Here is a 22500-nt window from a genome sequence, read left to right on the forward strand (position 1 = left end):
ATGCTACCACGAGAGAGTTATTGGGTCATTAGACTGGCCAGATAGTACTACATTGGATCCCTCTCTAGTTACGGCTCATTTTCATTTGCCTACACATGCACCGAATAGTACAGTTTATTCTTTACACTTTTCTCATATACCTAACAACACAACGATGACCGTAAAATCCTGAACACAAAGGATTAACGATTGCACTAGATTGTTCAGTGGCTACTTTCAACATGGTAAGGGTAGAAGAGATTCTCTAGCAATGGTAAGCAGTTCCTCTAGGAGAAGGGCACTCCAAAATCAAACCATTGTTTTCTATTCTTGGTTAGTGTCATAATCTCTGTACCATAGTCTTCGACTGTCTTGGGTTAGAGTTCTCTTGTTTGAGGGTACACTCGGGCACACTAGCCTATCTTTTTTTTTTCTTTTTTTATGAAATGGTTTGTTGGGCAAGCTAAATAAAAGGGCCATGGGTGCCTGGTGGTTTATGAAGAGGTTGTCTTTTCCTCATCTCTTTCTTTTTCTTTTCAAAACCATCATTACTGTCCTCCCTTCAGTTGAAATGGCTATCCTGGAGGGTATGTAGCCTTGCATGGTGTACCAAACAATTATTCTCTAGAATTTGTTCTTTGTACCATGGTCTTCCATTATCTTGGGTTAGATTTCTCTTGCTTGAGAGTGCACTTAGGCAACTATCCTATGTTTCCTTATTTCCTTTCCTCACTGGGCTAGATTTCCTGTTGGAGCTCAGGGGCTTTTGGCATCCTGCTAGTAATAATGATAATAGAATGTCAGACTACCCCTTTTTAAGTAGCGTCTGCAACTGCTCTCATTGTTACATGGATAAAGAGGACACGCCCCTGGCTGTGCCCTTAAAACCTCGTTAAAACCCAAGGATCGCCGTCTCCGTTTTCCTTTATAATAGTCACTCACCCAATCGCCATACCCCTGACTCTTTTGCCTTGTAAATTCTTATTAGTTGTCTGCGCATCATCTGCCCTGAATTTTATTTCTTGATTTATGTCTAGAATTTACATCAATTAAAGAGTAACGTAAAGTTATTTTTAAGGAAAGATGGTATAACTGAATAGGTCATTATCAGTTCATGCAGTATGGAATTGCGGGATATGAATAGTAAATGAGACAGCCCTTGATTTTGGTTTTATTTATCCTAGTGATCTGTGTGTGTACGTGTATGTATGTATATATATATATATATATATATATGCACAGTGTATATAAACATGTATATATAAATATATACTTTCCACATATGTATATATGATATATATGTATATATATGCATAATATACATACATATATATATATATATATATATATATATAATGTAGTACTGTCTGGCCAGTCAAAAGACGCCCTACCTCTCTAGTAGTAGTATCTCAACGGGTGGCTGGTGCCCTGGCCTACTACTACTACTACTACTACTACTATTGATATTAATGATAATAATGATATAAGCAAAAAAATATTTCGTAAAGATCTACTGCCATTTCTAAATGAATATCATATATATAAATTCCGTACTGGCTAGACGATGTTTATATTCAAGTTAGGACTTATAAATGCATTTTACCTTTAAGAATTCGCGGTGCTTTAGAGCATGGGGACAAGGGAAACAAAAGAAGAGACATGAAAACGGAAATTTGTTGCCAACGGATGTAAAAAGTTTTAAGAGTGCTTGATAATAATGCTATTTCTTTCTGTTTTCACAGACAAGAAAAATGTTCGTTTAGAGCAAACCCTTCAGTCTCACCTCACTTATATGTGACTTGTTTTGACACTTGTCTCCTTGAAGCATCGCTATCAGACCTAAATAGAATTTCTGAAGCATCCCGATGTTCATCTAAAGTTCTAAACTGTACTAATCTTTTGCAATATCTTCCATTTGTTGAGCATATTTTCAAAGAAATTGTTGATATTATTATATATTTTTCCCTTTCATGAGGTCATGGTTTCTTACAGAATTTTCTCATAACTCGGTTCCTCTGAATGCTATGATACTTCATTTTTAGAAATGCTAAATGTTTGCGTATATTTTATAAGTTTTATAAGCAAATGTTTTCGTACTGCAAGATACATCTTATATGTTGCAGATATATTAAGGCCTTTCTATACGCTTATGATTGTATTCTTGAGATGTTTATCGTGAAAAACAAATTTAAATGTCACTGATAAATTTACACATTCATACAGAATAAAGTGCCTCATACAAAATATGTATATATATATATATATATATATACATATATATATATATATATATACATATATATGTATACATATATATATTTTATATATATATATACATATATATATATATATATATATATATATGTATGTGTGTGTGTTTGTGTTATGTATTTCCGTATGCTCAAATATGTGGATGGTGAATTTAAATTCAATGCTTTGAATTCGAGTTTATTCACTGATTGTCAGCTTATGCAAACCCATTTTTGGTGGTTACTGTTCTGCCAATTATAGAATTTCCTCCAGGATTTATTACCCAAGGTCTTTTGAATTCGTCTTTGAAATATATGAACCTCGTTAATACCTGAATAAACGAGGAATGAAAGACCACCATTTTGACGGAGATGAAAGAGAGGGCTTTATCTGTATGTGAAAGACCTACCTTGCTTTTGAGGAAGAATATTTGTGCGTGCGTGTATGTGTGTGTATGTGTGTGAGAAGGAGAGAGAAAATCTATTTGAAACTATGAAATTATACAAGCTAAGCAGAGAGAGAGACTTATTTTGAAACTACTGTAAATGTAAAATTATAGTGCTTTACTTTGTACTGAGAGAGAGAGAGAGAGAGAGAGAGAGAGAGAGAGAGAGGGGGGGGGCTTTAAACTTAAAATAGAATTATACTGCTTTGCTTTGTGTGTATGAGAGATAAAAAACTTATTTTGAAACTTTTTTTTATAGAATTGCAATGCTTTTCTTTTTTAATCTGTTTATCTTCTTTTAATAAGTTTTACTTTCAAATATAAATGGTTTGATTTCCTCCTAATATAATCACTTTCAGTGTGGCTTTTGTCCACCTTCAGCTTTATGTCTAAGCTAAAAAGATTTACCCTTTTTCTCTTGATTCCCGACTTTATATTCTAAATCAATTGCATACACTTTTAGCTTCTTTTCAATTTATTCTACAGAAATTAACGCTTAGTAGAATAAGGAATTAACTTTATACTTTGCTTACCATCTTACCATTCCTGTTCTCAATATTATTATTATTATTATCATCATTATTATTCCCAACCATTATCCCTGCATTAAGCTGTCGGTTGCCTGATGCGCCCTCTCCAATGCATTCTATCAAAGGCATCATCTACCACCAAACCTCCTCTCTCCATCTCATCCTTCACCTTCTCTCTCCATCTTATCCTTCACCTTCTCACTCCATTTAATTTTCTGCCTTCCTCTTGAGCTTCTCCACCAAACAGGTTTTATTTTATTTTAATTGTTAATTACTTCTCTTATTTCCTTGTTTCCTTTCCTCACTTGGTTATTTTCCATGTTGGAGCCAATGGACTTATAGCATCGTGCTTTTCCAACTAGGGTGTTAGCTTAGCAATTAATAAATGATGATGATGATGATGATCATGATCATGACACCTGCCCTCATTTTATATCGTCATTTTTCAATCTTTCATGCTGTAATATTCCCATATTCCAGCTCAACACTCTGATTATTATTATTATTAATGTTATTATTATCATTATCATTATTATTATTATTGTTATTATTATTATTATTACCACCTAAGGTACAACTACAGTTGGAAAAGCAAGATGCTACAGGCCGAGGACTCCAATAAGGAAAATAGTCCAGTGAGGAAGGAAATAGTAAATAGGCAATCTATAAATGAGAATTAATGAATAATAAATATAAAATATTCTAAGATCAGTAACAACATTAAAATACATCTTATAAATACACCATGAAGAGAGACTTATGTCAACCTGTTCAACACGAAAACATTCACTGTATATTCCCACAAATGTTCTCTTTTCACTATAGATAATTTTTAAAAGTCAGCAGTTAACCCCATCATAATTAACAGACATCCTCATCTTATCAAATTTCTTCACAAAGTCTTTGAGCGTGTGTACCTGTATGAGTGTGAGTTACGAATAGAAATAAAACTTTAATGCTTTGACCAATTCAAGAAAGTATACTATTTTCTTTATTTTTTGAGATGCTAAATTATTTTGTCTTATAATTTAAACTGTAATATTATAAATATTTACTAGAATGAAATTTGAAGAACGTTTATAATTAATACAAATTTCGGAATGTTTTTGAGCTGATATAAAATCAACCATTTATTAAAAAAAAAAAAAATCCAAGTTGAAAACAACTTAATTTTTAATAGGAGAATAGAAATTGATTCTCTTATATTTAAAATTTTCCGACAGGTTGATGATGATTTCCTTTATGCAAGGCAGACTTTGAGCGAAAGGTTCAATCTTTTCTTTTAAATAGTATGATTATTAATACTCCTGAGAAGTTTGTTTAAAGTTTTCTGCAAGTCTATGTGGCAATATATTTGAATGATATACTTTATGTAGTATTACATTTCGCAATTAAGTCCTAATATGGTTTAAGGAAGTCGTTGTGTTATTATGTTTGTGATAAATATAAAAGTTTTGCGTACATAAAATTCATAATTTTTGCTCACCGGCGAAGAAGTCTCCAAATTACCAGGCCCATTTTCACCATTAACTTCTCTCTTTCGAACCAAATATCGTGGAAATATGAAACTAATAAAAATCATTAAGTCGAGTCAACAGCTATCTGCCAATTCTTCTTTGGCCTTTCCTTTATAGATTTCTGACTAGGAAAAAAATGTTTTTTTATTTTATATATTCAGGTTAATTGTTAAATTTATTTTGCTGATTTTCTTTAGAAGAGAGAGAGAGAGAGAGAGAGAGAGAGAGAGAGAGAGAGAGAGAGAGAGAGAGAGAGCGTATATCAGAATGTACTTATATAGAATTTACTAATTTTTTCTTTAAATTTTATATTTTGCATTTCCTTTCCTTTCTTGCCCTCCTTACTATTATTTACAAGTCATCTCCCGGCCTTCCACATACACCTACAGTGTAGTCTTATACTTGATAGTATAAATATTTAAATTTTTCTTAATATACTGTATTCACCGCCAATCTCTTTTACTCAGTTATGTAAGTTCACCTAATCAGCAAATACCCTTCTTTCAATCTCTATCTCCTCCACCCCTTTATAATAAAGAGCAAGTGTCTGGCGCTATATATATATATATATATATATATATAAATAAATATATTTATATATATGTATGTATTTATATATATATATATATATATATATATATTATACATATTTATAAATATATATATATTTATATAATGTATATATATTTATATAATGTATATATATTTATATATATATATATATATTTATATATATATATATATTTATATATATATATTTTTATATATATATATATATATATATATATTTCTTTTCTGTCACGTTGAGTGGTTTTCCCCGTCCCACAGGTAGGTGAGAGAGGAAATAGTCATTACCTGGTGAGAGGTGGGGGGGGGGTGGGGGTTACTCTTGGAAATCAACATCTCTCCACAAATTGCCGAACCAGCGGGTTGTAGTTAGGAAAGGGGGATGGGTGAAACGGTTGAATGTGTGTGTGTACACGCATGCATATCTATCTAAATATTTTGCAGTCATTTTTGACAGGTGGTGTACACTAATCTATTATATAACTCGTTTACAATTCCAATTTCTCTTCACATTCAGGATCCATTTCAAGCCGATTCTTTAATTAACAACTGCACAGTAGTGCACTTTGAAGTCGAATGGAAATTCATTGTTAATCATTTTTAATTGGATATAGATTATATAATTTTTAGCCGTAGGTAATGAAGGTTTGTTCTCGGAAGTTCAATCATCTTCCCCCCCGCATCCCTACATTAAGGGGTCGGTTGCATATGCGCCCTTTATGTCTTCTATCAGATTCAAAGGTATACTCTTCCACCAACCCTCTTCTTTCCATATCATCCTTCACCTTATCTTGCCATCTAATGCTCTGCCTCCATCCTGATCTTCTCCCCTTAACAGGTCAGCAAATAGCATTTTTTCTAACAAGTCATAATGGAATTTAGTGTATTAGATTGTAGTATTTTTACCTTTTGCTTTTAAGAAGATCTGTGATTGCTCCAACCGTCGTCTGCAGCTGTGAGATCATGTCTTTCTCCGTGCGCTCAAACAAGAAATTCTCCAAATGACCTCGTTCGTTTTCTCCATTAAGGGTTGCAAGAATCACCAATTCTTTCCAACCAACGAATGTGGAAATAGAAAAAAAGTGGAAAGGCGTAAAGTCAGCAGCTGTGCAACAATTTTTCTTTGTTTTTTCCTTGATAGGTTAGTTGGTGGGGAAAGAATTTTGTGTAGGCGTTCATAATCTCGAGTATATTAGGATACCCTATTTATGGGTGGATTTCTCTTTCTTTATGGAAGTCAGGCTTTTGAGAAAATGGTGATAATTTAGCTAGGTCTGTAATCATAGGATTGGTCTTCAAATAGTTACTTATGATATGGTTTGAGCACAAAATTTCTTAACGATTGTGGCTTTGATTCCAAGGATGGTATTATCATAACCCTGTGAATTTCATTTGGGTTTGTGCATAATCCTGTAAACTTTGTATTAATTAATGCATAAACCTGTGAACTTTATATGGATTTATGTATAAGCCTAAGAAGTTTATATGGATTTATGCATAATCTTGTGAACATTTTATGGTTTTATGCATAATCTTGTGAACTTTAGATGGATTTATTCTTAATACAGAAAACTTTATGTGAATTCATACACAATCCTGTGAACTTAAAATGAATTTATACTACTGTAAACTTCATACCTGTCACAGAGTACCTTTAGTACTGCTTCATGCGTAGAAAAAATCATTGGCCTGATGGAGGCATGCAAGTATACAATTTTTCAATCTGTCACACTACCAGACTCCCATTATTCATTTTAAAACGTTTTCACTAAATTGATAAAAGCTTTCATCATCTCGCTTCATAAGAACATTGATCGTATTAGAACGACGGATCTTATTAAGCTCATTTTTTTTTATTTATCATTTGTTTCATTTTTTAGTCATTCAGTAAAATTCAACTTCAGTTAGGAAAAATCGTTAATAACTTTAGTCAGTAAAAGTCGTAAATAACTTTAATTGGCAAAAATTATTATTTATCTCTTGTAAGCAAAATTCGTTTATGATAAATTTAGTGTGCAAAATTCGTGTATGATAACAACAGTCAGCAAAATTTTATTCAGAAAATATCGTTAGTAATAATTATTGCCAATTAGATAAATAAGAGACAACGCTGATTGGCAAAAGTTTTTTTTTTTTTTTATGAAAGAATCGAGAAATGGAAAGATAATGAAATGTGATTTATAAAGATACATTGCTTATCATTCCACTTTACTTCTATTTCAGATATTACATTTTAGTATTGCTGACCCCAACCTATTACTACATGATGCAACGACAGGGATTAACCTACCCTTCCCCCCCTTCCCATTTGCGCCACTGCATGATGTGACCCTGCTGTGCCATTTAGTCCAAGAAATCTGAAGGAAATTGTTTGAAACCGAAAGTTGTTATTGAACATATGACAAAAGAAATTAATAATTAAAAGTATCTTTCTCTTGCTTGTCATTACGTCTTGCGATTTTCCTTAATGTTTTTGTTACGTGAAAGTTAATGCAAAATCATTAGGAAGGAAATTGACCAACGGGAGCACTTACCCTGCCAAGCATGTTATGTTTAAAGTTTTAAAGGTCGTTCAGGAGTGGCAGAGGCAACGGGCAGGACAAAATTGTAGAGACTGACCATATATACTTATGATTAGCGCCCAAGGTTCCTCTCTATCAAACTAGGACCATGGAGGGGCCAGGCATTGGCTGATAAGGAGTCAGCACGTAGACCTATAGGTTCCCCAAAACCCCATCCCTAGCTCACAAGGATGGTCAGGATGTACAAACTAATAGAAGCTATTGAGATTGAGGGGTCTCGAACTCCCGTCCAACAGATGTACCGGCAGGGACGCTGAATTGTTATGCGCATGGAATTAAATAGATTTGATAATGATATAGATTTTTAAATTTTTATTCTCGTCATAATACCTTCCCTACAGCTCTCTTTATAGAAAATTCTCTCTCTCTCTCTCTCTCTCTCTCTCTCTCTCTCTCTCTCTCTCTCTACTGTTCCTTTTACAGCAACCTTATATAACGGTCTGGTATCAAATTCCACGAATCCATTTTCTTTTTCTCGTTCCTTTATCTCCGACTCTTTCCCATCGATCTCTTAATGACTGTCGAATGGGAGCAATTGAAACTTGCCTGGTAATCTTTCCCTCAAAGTTTTATACATTTTATTTATGAGAATCGTTCCGTGAAAGTCTTGAGAGAGATCTTCAGAGGAAATTCAGGCTTTTCATTCTACTGAATTACCAACACGTCCAATATAACTCGCTCTTTTGTTTCTTGTTGGATAATGGAATGGTTTTTTAAATCTTCGTTTATTTTTATTCTTTTATTGTAAGTCGAAGACTAAAATGAGTTTCTTGGAACTGCTCTCTCTCTCTCTCTCTCTCTCTCTCTCTCTCTCTCTCTGAGTTTCTTGGAACTGCTCTCTCTCTCTCTCTCTCTCTCTCTGAGTTTCTTGGAACTGCTCTCTCTCTCTCTCTCTCTCTCTCTCTCTCTCTCTCTGAGTTTCTTGGAACTGCTCTCTCTCTCTCTCTCTCAGTTTCTTGTAACTGCTCTCTCTCTCTCTCTCTCTCTCTCTCTCTCTGAGTTTCTCGGAATTGTTCTCTCTCTCTCTCTCTCTCTCTCTCTCTCTCTCTCTTAGTTTCTTGGAACTGCTCTCTCTCTCTCTCTCTCTCTCTCTCTCTCTCTCTCTTCAAAATTTATAGGGTTATATCCGAAACATTAGTTCATTAAGAATTTGAAATTTTTAAGATGATTTTTTTTATAAGGTACACAGTCAATAAATGAAACTAGAAATACATTATAAACAGGATTATTATTATTATTATTATTATTATTATTATTATTATTATTATTATTAATCATCTCATATGGATAGGAAACACTTCTTTGAAGATTTTATTGAAATTGATGATAAAAAGTAACAACCTATCCGTCTTCCAGGGATTTTCGCACTCCGAGAGTGCTTGAGAGTATTGCGGCTTCCAAACATACGATTTAAGCCTCTTTTCGAGTAGCGGGTTTTTTTTTTTTTTTTTTTTTTTTGCAAAGTTCGTAAACAATAAAAGCAGAACCCAATTCCCTTACTGTTTGTAGAATTGACTTTCTTGGGCTATAAGTAAACATATCCGAGTCATTGGAATTGGTAGTATCGGCTACAGGTCCTGTAGCCAATTTAACCATCGGTCTCCAAACTTCGAAGCGTTTTTATAGATGGACACGCTCATGCTGGGTTAGGTTTCCAGCCATTTTTGTAGGGCTCCCAGATTTCAAACAAAATAATCAATTTGAATGATAAATAGTTTGACTTTGATTCTCATACATTGAGGATTATACACAAATAATTTGAGCAGCCTTTACTATCTATAAATATTTAATATATACATTACATAAATATATGTGGTTTTAATAGAACCATATACACACACATTTGAGTTTATAATTAATGTTAATGTAATACAGTATATATATATATATATATATATATATATATATATATACTGTATTACATTAACACAAATTATACATATATATATATATATATATATATGTGTGTGTACATATATATATATATATATATATATGTATATATATATATGTATATATAAATGTATATATATATATATATATATATATAACGTTTGTGTATGTATGATGTATATATGTATACAGCTTTATAAAAATTTTATTCCTGACAAACGAAATTTTCATACATTCAAATGCAAGACACAAATACCTTTCGATATCGTATTCTCTCTTTCAAAAGTGTCATTTTTATTTCGAGTTGGTGGAAAAGTTCGAAGCTGTGCTTATCTTAAAAAGAACTCCCCTTTTGGGCTGTGATTCCGAGTATTTAGATATGGGGAAGTTGTTTGGAACTAATATACCCGGTATATATATATATATATATATATATATATATATATATATATATATGTTACGGGCCACTGGTTTGAGTCCGGCCTTGCTTAAGGGACTCAAGGGCCATAACAAAACAAATAACAATGGTAAAGGTCGCCAGTCAGCAATGATACAAGGAATACTGACAAATATATGTATTTACAATAACATTTAAATAAAAATTAATAAAAGAAAGGGGAGCACAACAGCTAATTTTAATATATGCCACGAGGAGCTTCGGATGGAGTTTGGGGGGACCGTGGATGAAACTCCAGCACAGCAATCACGTTCCCCGGAAGGGGAAATAAATTGAATTATTATCAGCACACTTACTTCTACCGGCTGGGAACACGATGAAGTCGTGTGGTTAAAACTTTTAAGCAAATTAAATGAAAATGCCAAGCTTAGGGATTTAAACGTTACACATGGGAATCAACAGTGTCATAGGGTGAATGTATTAAAACTAGGACTAAACAGCACACGTGGTCTGGGTATAGGGGATAGGATACAAGGTTCAGTGGGTAGGATTTTCTTTAGAGGATAAGGAAAAATGGGATGTGATAAAGGAAGGGATGGGAGGTTGGGTAAGGATATTGAGAATCTCAAAATCAGACACCTTACCTTTAGTAAAAAGGACTCTGGTTTCTTTCCCTTATGGAAAGATATGTAGACAGAGGTCCTGCCTCCCTGATGTCTTGAGGGTGAAGAGCGCTGGTGGTTCCCTCAAGGAGGCTGAGTCATGAAAAAGAGGAGATGTTATCCTCATGGAGGTTGAGATAAGAAGAAAGATCTCCAGTTTTCCCTGGGTAGATCAACCCCACTTGACCCCCAATTGGGGTGGGGGGGGGGTAGGGGGGATTGGCCTGACCGCTGTCCTATTGGTCAGGCTTGATCACGTGTCCCCACATCCTTCACAGCTCGCTTCCCTCCTTCTCCTGGGACCTCGATGTTGTCACGTGACTCGTAGAAGGTAGCTGAAATTGAGATCTCAGGGGGAGTAGACTGGTATAGGATGGTTGGAGGGGGGTGAGACTCTGGGTAGGGCATTTTGACTCATGCTTGCTGGCGGGGTCTTTTGTTATTTGAAAAAGGTGGCAAAATGACCGCCATTACTAACAGCCCCCCATTTTAGCAGAGATTTTGTCCTAAAACAGGACAAGAACTCTGCAATCAAGGTCTGAAGCCACTAGCCTTAATGATTCCTCCCTCAGTGAGTCTCACCACGATGATGGATAAATATCTAAGCTGCAACTAGGGTTACCATTTTACGTTATTTTGACAGTAAATTAACTTTGAGTGCCACGTAGAAATAAGTATGCTGGCTGTGAGGCAGCAACTGAAAAATTAAAAAATGCAAAATTGAAAATTAAAATGTAAAAAATGGTTAAAGAGTTAAGTGACCTAGTGCAGTGGTAGGCATAAAATTAAAGAAAATTGGCTTATATGCAAAAAAAGATAAAATAAATACATAAAAATAAATTAAATGCAAATAATGATGCCAAGATGGCTCCTCAAGTTTATTTACCTGGGGAGACACCAAGGCCAATTAAAATTTTTCCATACAACCTAAATTAACCTACTGACCATGGCTACGCTATGGTCATGGCACTGTGCATTGGGCACTAATGCCAGGAAAACACATCTCTCTCACCTGAGTTCTTTAGGCGCTTGACCTTCCAGTTGTAGTTCTGGAGGTCTATGCCCCACCTCATGAGCCCCTTATTCCCATTACGTAGCTCAGTCAAGTAGGTTAGAGGATTACGGTCCTTTAGGAATGTCAGTGGGAACTTTTGGTCCGCACAATAGGATCCAAGATGCTCAAGAGATGAGCCCATGCCTGAGAGCTCATTCTCTTGAGTTTGGAGTTTATCCCATGTCTGGAAGAAATTCAAGTAAACCCCAGTTGGGAATTCCTGCTTGCACCTGGTGAAGCCAAAAATGAATTATGAGTATGGTCAGAGGTCGTGACTCCTCTGCCATGAAGTGGGAACCTTCGTCCTTCTGAAATGTGGCTAGGAAGCCATACCAATAAAAGAATTGGTCAGTTCTGTGACACTAATGGATGGGATGAGTTGGAGCGAGGCCCTCAGCATTATTTGCTTATAGTTACCGGAGACTGGGCAAGGATGGCAGGATGCTAAGTAAGCCTTAACAATCTCGTGCAAGCCCAGCCAGAATTGATGTTGGATCATCTGGGTAGGACCTGTTACCCCAAAGTGTCCTCCCAGTCTCTCATGGGCCACGCCTAGCATCGACAAGCGGAGATTACAGGGGACAACTACTTACCGGCACGAGACCTTAACAGGATCGTGAGAACCTCGGGTGATCTTAAGGGGCACCTCATCCCTTAGCAGGAACTCAGCCTTAGAGGGGTTATTCATTTCCACCTCGCTCAGGTAGGTGGGTGCCCTGTGGTTTATCGCCATCTCACCCATCAGCTGGAATCTGCTGAGCTGTGCCTGGCTCCTGATGGTCTCTTGGTCCTCCTCTGAGACCTCTGGTCTGGTGGAAAGCATCATTGCTTTAGCTGGGGAGCACTCTTGGGTACGGGGCTTAAACTCATTGCTGGAAGGGGGAGACTCCTGGGCCTCCTCCCTTAGCCAAGCTACCTCACCCAGGTCAATGGTACCTAGCCAGTCGTCTTCCCCTGCAGGTTGCGTCCTCACAGTTTTAGGCTCCGGCTTGGCAGCCTTCATGCACCTGAGGGGCACTCGCTGTACACACTTCACAGGCTTTTGACCCAGCTTGAGTTGTAGCCCTCATGTGCGAGATCACTCCCTGCCCCCAGTCCACACTTCTTGCCGAGCTGCGACATGGTCGCCTTCAGTTCCGCTGTAGGGAGTTCCTTGGTGAACCCTTCAATGCACTGTTTCTCTCTGCAGTTCTCCTGCTGGTCCTTGGCACCATTAGGTTGAGGTAGCGAGTTACTGAGCTGGGCTAATCGAGCGTCTATTTCCCGCTTCTTTAATTCATACGCTCTTGCTCTTTCTCTCGCATACTGCATCCTTTCTTGCTCCGTTCTTCTCCGGGCATTGGCTTCATCCGTGAGTTCCCGCACATACCTTCGCAAGGCCTCTCCCTCATAGCCTTGTCGTTCTGCCAAATCCACAAATGCACTGATCTCAGCAGCAGTCATTTTGCTAATTTCTTGTGGAGACAGTGACAAGAACAAACTCAACAGCACAAGGTACGATGTTGGCCGTGCAAGAAATTACACGGAGGGGAAAGACGCTCTTGCCTTACGCAAGAGTCTCATGGAAGGAAGGATGAAGATGGAGCCGGGCAAAATGCACAATGGCTGTAAAAATGCGTCTCAAGAAAGAACTATCACCGAGTAGCAAGCCTTGCAAGTAATTGAACAGGAGCCTAACTCGAAAACCAGGGTCACGACAATGGGTGAGCTTAGGCTGTCCGGTTGTAATGCGTCCAAACAAGTAACGATATATTTGACAACTGTGCTACACAATAAAAATTGGAATCACAACTATAGGTGACCCTCTATGCTAGACAAAATAAACTGGAATCACAACTATACAGTAGGTGACCCTCTAGGCTAGTCAGGAAAAAAAATGAGATCACAACTATGGGTGACACTATGCTGGACGAAATAAAACGGAATCACAACTATGGGTGAACCTTTATACTAATCATAAAAGAAATGGAATCACCACAATGGGTGAATCTCTATGCTAGTACAAAAAAAATGTAATCACAACAATGGGTGAACCTCTATGCTAGTCTTTTGAAAAAAATGGAATCACAACAATGGGCGAATCTCTATGCTAGTCATAAAAAAACGGAATCACAACAATGGGTGAATCTCTATGCTAGTCTTTAAAAAATTGGAATCACAACAATGGGTGAATCTCTATGCTAGTCATATAAAAATGGAATCACAACAATGAATGACCCTCTATGTTAGTCATAAATAAATGGAATCACAACAATGAATGACCCTCTGTGCTAGTCTTAAGGAAAAAAAATGGAATCTCCACGATGTGTGACCCTCCTATGCTAGTCTTAAGGGAAAAAATGGAATCTCCACGATGTGTGACCCTCCTGTGCCAGCCATAAGGAAAAAAAATGGAATCTCCACGATGTGTGACCTTCCTATGCTAGACTTAAGGGAAAAAATGGAATCTCCACGATGTGTGACCCTCCTATGCTAGTCTTAAGGAAAAAAAATGGAATCTCCACGATGTGTGACCCTCCTATGCTAGTCTTTAGGAAAAAAATTGGAATCTCCACGATGTGTGACCCTCCTATGCTAGTCTTAAGGAAAAAAAAGTAATCTCCACGATGTGTGACCCTCCTATGCTAGTCTTAAGGAAAAAAATTGGAATCTCCACGATGTGTGACCCTCCTATGCCAGTCATAAGGAAAAAAATGGAATCTCCACGATGTGTGACCCTCCTATGCTAGACTTAAGGAAAAAAATGGAATCTCCACGATGTGCGACCCTCCTATGCTAGTCTTAAGGAAAAAAAAATGGATTTGTAAAAATGTGTGGGTGCGTTCTTGCAACACCACCGCTTGCAACCCTGTGACTTAAAGCAGAGTTTGTATTTATAGTTAAAGTATAACAAATTAAATAAACAAACAATGTCACGAAGATTGCTTAATGCTTCGTTAAGAACATCAACCCCTTTACATACTTTCCCTTTAATAAAAACAAAATGAGTTTAAAAAATTACACCTCCAAATATTTTATCTAAATGATCCTATACCCTGACTGAAAAAATTAAATTGAATGTGATATCATAAATCTTTTATCTTTAGGTTAACAATGTTACACAATCTTACGAAAATTATCAACTTTCAAAAATGTACATAAAAATAATACCCCACGAAAGTAACAAAATGAAATTGCATACCCTTACTGTGAAAAGGAAAAATTGAAATAAAGAATGCCACGTGTGCTTACGGTTACCAACACAGGAAATTAACACGTGTTTTAGTCTACCGCGGTTTTTTCCTAAAATTTCGTAAATTTCAATTCACTTAGTTTTAACACGAAATTAAACAATCACTCACTGCACAATATATATGTATGAAAAATTTATCCCTATCAATAATGTACATGAAAATAATATCCCACGAAAGTAATAAAATTAAATTACAAACCCTTACTATCAAAAGAAAAAAAATCGAAATAAGGAACGCCACGTGGTCTTACCGTTACTCTACAGAATTATGCCTCACGGCCGTAAAACGTTTACGTGAATCGTAAGCCAAAAGTTCCGATATGAGACTACCCGGTATCCTAGCACTAAAGATAAATGATAAAATATTCCATGCACAAAATTAAATGATTGATGTCCGTGAATCACTTACCAATGTACAATAATTCGACTAAAATCTCGGTCTGCATAGAATTGGTAAACAATTGACAAAGATAATAATAACAGACAATATTAAACCTCGGCTTCGTTCGGAAACACGGCGATGGGCTGAGTTATATCAGGTTGGCCATGTTTTGAAATGAACACGTGCTCAGCCTGCCACGGTCTTTGTCCTAAAATTTTGTAAGTTTCACTTCACTTATTTTCTTTTTTAACCACAAAATCAAAAATTTTGAGTAATTTTTATTTTTCCTAACATACTTACCGAGAACTACTTTCTTAGGAGTTACTGGTAATCTCCTCTCTACCGACCAGAGTTTTGCGTAGATTTCCCCCCACCCCGCTTTCTAAGGAGGCCTACCCCCGGCATTAAGGAATGTGCCCCGAGGGTAGGCTTATCGTAGGTCGATGCCCGGCTGGGTCAGCTCATCAGTAAGTTCTATTGGATTAGCACAATGCTAGCAAGGGAAGAGAGGCACTCGGGGAAGGAAGGGAGGGCCATTACCCGAAAGTAGTTCTCGGTAAGTATGTTAGGAAAAATAAAAATTACTCAAAATTTTTTATTTGTTCCAACACGAATACTTACCTCGAACTACTTTCTTAGGAGACTTACACTTTAGGAGGCAGGAGTGCTATTCTGACCCCCTGACCCGGGACGTGGAGGCCAAGAGGCCCAGGGATAACGGGACCTACTAGAAAGCGGATGCGAGGGTAACTACACAAAAGTTCACGTTAGTGTCTAAGTACTCACCCTTTGAAAAACTTCTTCTGACGTTCCTTCCAGTAGCGTAGTCGTGAAGAATGTTTTATCCTATGGTATCAGTCGGTACTCCCCGAAGAGGCAAGGAAGCAACTGGGTAGGAGGTAGGAAACCGCACTTGTGCCTACCGGTTGCTAGCCTTGATCGCGCCTGGGGCTTTTACCGTTACACCGCTTGGAGGGCGGAGATGACTGTTCCAAGGGAGAACCCGTCTAAGGACTTCCTCGAGTAGTCCTTGAGGTAATGGGCAGTAAAGGTTGACTGGTTCGACCAAGTACCTGCTCGCAGGATCTGACCCACTGCCATGTTTTTCTCAAAGGCTAAGGAGGTGCTCAGGCCCCTGATGTCATGAGGCCGGGGGGTGCCTGGCACTGCTATGCCATCTTCCTTGTAGGCTCTGGCAATAACTTGTCTCAACCAGAAGGAAATGGTGTTTTTGGAAACTTGTTTCTTATTAATACCTGTGGAAACGAAGAGGCTCTTGATGCCTGGGCGGAGATGAGCTCTTCTTTCCAGGTATTTTCTAATTGTTCGTACAGGGCATAATTTTAAATCTTCTTCATTACCCGTCTTAGGGATGGCAGGAATTGAGAAACCTTCGAACTTCGGATCCCAGACTGCTGGGTTCTGAGTCTTGGCCACAAAAGAAGGCACGAACTTGAAGGATACTTCTTTCCACCCCTTCGAATGAGAAACGTCGTATGACAGACCATGGATCTCTCCCACTCTCTTAGCGGACGCCAAGGCCAGCAAGAAGACGGCCTTGAGGGTGAGATCTCTGTCCACGATATCCTTCAAGGGTTCAAAGGGGGGACGACACAGCATCTTCAGGACCTTGGCTAAGTCCCACTGGGGCACCCTACTTGCCTGTGGGGGGCAGGACTGCTCGAAACTCTTGACAAGCATCGCTATATGTCTCGAGGCCCCAGGTCGATGCCCTTCAGGAGGAAGACTTGGCCTAATGCGGCCCGAACTCCTTTTATGGCTGGAATTGACATTCCCACCTTGTCTCTAAGAAATACCAGAAAATCTGCTATGTCTGGGACAGAGGCCTTAAGAGGTCTAATGTGCCTCTCAGAGCACCACTTCGTGAAGGAGGCCCATTTTGCCTGGTAGACCGCGGCTGACGACTTTCTCAGGTATAGAGACATTCTCTTAGCCGTGGAGGAAGAATATCCTTCTTTCTTCAGGAGCCGCTCGATAGTCTCCAGGCGTGAAGACGTAGGGAGAGTGGGTTGTCGTGGAGCCTGAGAAAATGAGGCTGATGCAGAAGGTCTGACCTGACGGGCAGAGGCCACGGCGGTTGACTCGATAGGTCTTTTAGGTCCGCGAACCACTCTCTCTCCGGCCACCAGGGCGCTACCAAAGTCATCTTTAGGTTTCGGGCTGTCCTTACTCTGTTGAGCACTTGTCTTATCAACGTGAAAGGGGGAAAAGCGTACACATCCAGATTGTCCCACTTGTGCTGAAAGGCGTCTTCTAAGGCTGCTTTCGGGTCTGGTACAGGAGAGCAATAGACTGGGAGTTGGGCGTTGAGTTTTGTTGCAAAGAGGTCCATCACCGGGGAACCCCAACGTTGGATGATGAGCTTGGCTACTTCTGGGAGAAGGGACCATTCTGTCCCTACTATCTGGCCCATTCTGCTGAGGCCGTCGGCCAGAACGTTTTTCTTCCCGGGTATGAACCTTGCTAACATCACCACTTGATTTTCTTCTGCCCAATCTAGAATTTCTATGGTGAGATCGCATAACTCCTTCTATTTCAAGCCTCCCTGTTTCTTTATGTATGCCACTACCGTGGCGTTGTCGCACATCAACGCCACGGTGTTTCCCTTTAGTAGACTTGCGAAGTGTAGGCAAGCCTTCTGGACTGCTTTCAACTCCAGGACATTGATGTGGAGTTCCCTCTCCCCGTCCAACCAGGTCCCTCGTGCCGTTTCGTCGAGGAGATGGGCTCCCCATCCCTGATTGGAGGCGTCTGTGAACAGTAGTAACTCGGGTGGGCCGGTCCCGAAGGGCATCCCCTTGAGTGAGTTCGACCGGCAATGCCACCATTCCAGGGAGGGTCTCGTGTTTGGTAGGACTGGGATTAGCACCTGTTGCGAGTCCAGCTGGCACCAGAGGTTCTTCAGGTTCCATTGTATGGATCTGAGCCTTACCCTCCCTTGGGGAACTAGTTTCTCCAATGAGACCAGGTGACCTATCAGCCTCTGCCAGTCTTTCGCTCTCCTGGGGTGCTCTGACAGGAACGGCTGAATGATGTGCCTGAGGTTTCTTATCCTGTCCTCCGAAGGGAATGCTTTTCCCCGAATGGTGTCTAATGTCATTCCCAAGTAGTTCATTCTGGTGGATGGGGATAGATTTGACTACTTCGGGTTGATTACGATGCCCAGATCCTTGCAAAACTTGAGGAGACTTCTCCCTTGTTCCTCCAAGAGGACCTTTGAGGCGGAAAGAAGCAACCAGTCGTTCAGGTATCTGATGAGGCGAATGCCTCGTTCGTGAGCCCACACTGAGACAGTCGTGAAGACTCTCGTGAACACCTGGGGCGCTGTTGACAGACCGAAGCAAAGGGTCCTGAATTGCAGGATCTGGGAACCCCATTTCACCCGGAGGAACTTTCGACTCGAGGGGTGGACCGGAATTTGGAAGTATGCGTCCTTGAGGTCTATGGTCATCATATAATCTTTCTCCCTCAAGGACAGCAGGACTGACTTCGGAGTGTCCATTTTGAAGTCCGTCTTCTTGACGAACTTGTTGAGAGCTGACAGATCTATAACCGGTCTCCACCCCCCGGTCGCTTTCTCTACCAGGAACAGGCGACTGTAGAAACCTGGCCCTGGGAGAAGAACTTCTTCCATGGCGCCCTTCTCTAACATGGAGGATACCTCCTCTTGAAGGGCGGTCCTCTTTAACGGGTCTTTGGGAGCTAGCCATTCCGTCCGGCTGGCTGGAATAAGAGGGGGTGGTTCCGTTAAGAACGGAAGTCTGTAGCCCTCCTTTAGTACGGACACTGTCCAAGGCCCTGCTCCTTGAGCCTTCCATGCTTGCCAATGACGTCTGAGGCATCCCCCAACCCGAGGCTTGGGCGGGGATAGGGGGCCTCCCACTCTATCTTCTTCTGGAGGAGCGGCCTGATCTGCCTCTCCTAGAGGCAGAGTAACCCGACCTGAAGGAGCTTGAGGGCGCTGGAGCTCCCCTGCGGGGGGGCTGAGGCGTTGCGGACCAGGGGGAAGAGGGGGCCTCTCTCCTCGTAGTGCTGGTAGAGGCTTGGGGCGTCGCAGCACTATCCGAGACGGACCTCTTGTAGGGCGGTCTCCTAGAAGTCGTAGCTCTGGGGGTGCTACCCTCCTTCTTCTTCGCGACCTTCTCCATGATGGCCTCTAGTTCCTTCAGGGGAAACAAAGACTCTCCCCACAAGGGTAAGCTCCGAATGGCCCGCGCCTCCCTGTCTGGTACCTTCCGAGACACCTTCGCCAGAACAGTGTCTCTCTTACGGAGCACCCAGTTACCCGTCAGTGCGAGCGACTGATACGTCAAAAACTTAAGGGTTTTACCCCCGGAGGTAATGAGGTCTCTCAGGAGGCCTTGCTGGTCAGGGTCCGCGGGGTTGAAGGAGGCTTGTACCCCTACCAAAGTGGAAGCCCACCAATCCAGCCAAGAGGAGACGTTCACCAAGTCCCTCGACATTTCCTCCATCATGGAGGCTTCTGCTGGCGAGAAACAGACCCGGGCCGAAGAGGCTCTATCGTCTGAGACGCCCTGACTCAGGATGTCGATGGCCGACTCCACCTTACAGGGGCCTGGGTGTCGTCCCGCTGGCACATAGACCTTGCCTTGGGTTCTGAGGCCCTGGAGCAATTTCGAGGAACTCTGGGTTTTGGGGGCTTCGGCATTTCTGGCCACTACCTTGTCGACATACTCCTGCCCTAGGACTAGATCTCGGGCTAGAGGAAGAGCTAGGGACGTCTTAGGTTGGGTGGGAGTCTGCATGATCCTCAATAGGCTTGACCTCCAGTAATCCTCGTCCGTAGCCGTAGGTTCCTCTATTTTGTGGTGCCTTCTGATAAGGCCAACCACTCTCCTTTAGGCGGAGTCCTCCGTCGGGGAACCCTCCCCTCCGTCAGCCGAGGTCTCGGCTTGGGGCCGGGGAGCTGGGTTACCGGGCACGCCGACTGGACGTCTAGCTCTTGGTGCCAGGGGCGTCGTCCTACCGAGGTACTGGATCTCATCCGCGGGTATGTCCGCACCAGGGGCCTGGGTTAACGCAGGCATCGCTGGTTCAGCGGGGACTCTCGTTCGCCCTAGGGCTCTGGGTGCCGAGGACGCGGTTCTCGTGGGCTGACCCGACAGCGGGAACCGTTCCTTCCGACCCGAAGGCCGCACCAGCTGGGCTGGTTCGGCCAGGCCGCCTGACGAGAAGCGCGTTTCCCCCCGCTTGGCGGGGTGAACCGGAGGCTTCGAGGACTTATGCCTTCTAGAGAGGTCTTTCCTGCGAGCTAGGTCGCGAGGGTCAAGGTTGTGCTTAGAGGACGGCAGCCTTGGCGACCGCTCTCTGGACCGGCGGTCCGGGGAACAAAGCACCTTTGAGTCCCGAGATACGTAGATCCAGGCGCCATCAGGAGATCTACTCCTCCTATACTTACGCCCTGGGGAGCGGGAGCGCTTGCTGCTATACCGGGAACGTGACCTCGAACGGGAACGTTCGCTCCTGGACCGCTCCCTCCGACGACGGTGTTTTACCCTGACTTCTTCCTCTGACGAGGAATAAACGTTTGATGAACCCGACGACACTGTGCTTATCGCATGTCGGCCAGTAGCGGGGACTGCGGGGGACTTCTTCGGGCGTTGAACGTCGAGGCCTGGAGGAAGTCTTCGGGGACTTCCGTGAGGGGGGCCGGGAACGACTCAAAACGTTCCATGCCAGGGAGCCAGGGGTCCAGGGCCACATCCATCCTTAGGGGTGACCTACCCGGCGTCTTCGGGAGCCTCCAACCGAAGGCATCGTTACCCAAAGGTCGAACTTTCTTCTGGTTGTCTCCGCCTAACGACGATCCAGAAGCACAGGCCCACGAGGGCGGCGGAGATACCGACACCGCGTTACTGCCCCACAAGGGGTCATCGGAGGAAGCGTGCCCCCCGAGCACAAGGGCCGACTCTCCGGACGCACTACTGGGTCCTTCACTAGCCCTAGAAGGGCCTGCAATCGGCACTGCACTTACACTGGGCTCCTGGGAAGGGACGCCTTGTTCATTTTCTACACCAGACTTACCTCGTCCCCTACTCTGTGTAGGGGACGGCGAAACAGAGGCCCCGTCGGACCGCTCACTGGGTGATGGTAGCGGCGAAGTAACACTAGCTTTCTTGGGGGGAACGTTTCGCCGATTTCCTCTTTTTGGTACCGTACCGTACCCACGGGATATCGCTCCAGTCTACACACTCGGGGCACGTATCTGCTGACGAACAAACCCTTCCCCTACAGGAGGAGCAAAGGGAGTGAGGATCCACTTCAGGCTTGGAGAGGAACGCTCCACACGATTTACCGGCTCTAGGCCCCGGACAACGGCGGATTTGCTCCATAATGCACACAACGCACGACACAAGCACGAAGGGAATCAATGAAAACACTGGGTAAGCACACGGGTGGAAGGTGAACGCACAGGAACACCCGGGAAAAGTACACTGGAAAAACGCAAGTTACCACGCGGGGAACACGTGGGGCACTAGAATGCACACAAAGGATCGATAGAGAACGAGAGCGAGGTGTTCAAACGTCGCGACCAGAGAACTTACTGATGAGCTGACCCAGCCGGGCATCGACCTACGATAAGCCTACCCTCGGGGCACATTCCTTAATGCCGGGGGTAGGCCTCCTTAGAAAGCGGGGTAGGGGGTAATCTACGCAAAACTCTGGTCGGTAGAGAGGAGATTACCAGTAACTCCTAAGAAAGTAGTTCGAGGTAAGTATTCGTGTTGGAACAAATAACACAATAAGACATTCACCTAATGCACAATATATTTAATAAATGGGAAATTTTAACACTGTGATAATAAACACTCAGAAAAAACAACACAAATTATTCTTACGCGGTTGGCTATCCTGCTAAACAATAGGACTAAATTCTACCACGTGGGTTTTAAACAGAAGGGTTTGCGGTGCGAACACACGCACTAATAAACACAAAACTTTAACAATGAGAATAGAATGCTTTTGCT

Source organism: Palaemon carinicauda, chromosome 22 (genome assembly GCF_036898095.1).
Source record: "Palaemon carinicauda isolate YSFRI2023 chromosome 22, ASM3689809v2, whole genome shotgun sequence".
NCBI classification, from domain to species: domain Eukaryota; kingdom Metazoa; phylum Arthropoda; class Malacostraca; order Decapoda; family Palaemonidae; genus Palaemon; species Palaemon carinicauda.